At 46.4% G+C, this 730-nt stretch overlaps 1 protein-coding gene across 2 annotated transcripts in view; it reads left to right on the top strand.

Annotated features, from left to right (window-relative positions):
• Positions 1 to 730, top strand: part of Agfg2 (ArfGAP with FG repeats 2) — a 39,403-nt gene that overhangs the window by 36,594 nt on the left and 2,079 nt on the right. The gene's annotated exons all lie outside the window — the stretch shown is intronic.

The following is a 730-nucleotide window of genomic DNA, read 5'->3' as shown; positions in this document are numbered from 1 at the left end:
CCAGTCTTTTTGTGTTCTTAACTGTAGAGCCATCTCTCCAGCCTTTGCTTTATTATTGTTTGTTGGTTGGCTGGTTTGTTGTAGTTTTGTTTTTGAGACAGGGTTTCTCTCTGTAGCTCTGGCTGTCCTGGAACTCACTCTGATTAACATTTCTTTGGGGGTGGGGGTGCACATGTCACGTCACTGCTATGAAGGTCAAGACAGTTTTGTGATAGTCGGGTCTCTTCCTCCATGTGGATCCTGGGGAGTGACCTCAGGTTTGGCAGCAAGAGCCTTTACTACTGGGTGCTGAGCTGAGCTGAGCTACCTCACCAGCTCTCTTTGGTTTGCAGTATGTAGCCCAGGCTAGTACTGAATTCATGATCGTCCCACTCAGCCTGCCAGGTGCTAGGGTTGCCTGAGTGTGCCACTCCGCTTGGCTGTTTATCATCTAATGCCATGCAAATAGCAGTTAAACTGTATTAAAGAGCTGACAAGAAATTGGGGGGGGGTCCAAAGCATGTTAGTCGTAATTTTTATCTTTATTTTATGTTTGTGTGGTTGGTTTTACTTTTGTTTGAGACAGGATTTCTCTCTCTGTAGCTGTCCTGGCTGTCCTGGAACTCGCTCTGTAGACCAGGCTAGCCTGGAACTCACAGAGATCCACCTACCTCTGCCTCCCAAGTGCTGGGATTAAAGGCACGGGCGCCACCATTGTCCAGAGGCATATTTTTTATTATTTATTTATTAT

This window comes from Microtus ochrogaster, unplaced genomic scaffold (genome assembly GCF_000317375.1).
Source record: "Microtus ochrogaster isolate Prairie Vole_2 unplaced genomic scaffold, MicOch1.0 UNK109, whole genome shotgun sequence".
Taxonomy (NCBI): Eukaryota; Metazoa; Chordata; class Mammalia; order Rodentia; family Cricetidae; genus Microtus; species Microtus ochrogaster.
This window is presented reverse-complemented; position numbering and strand designations above follow the sequence as displayed.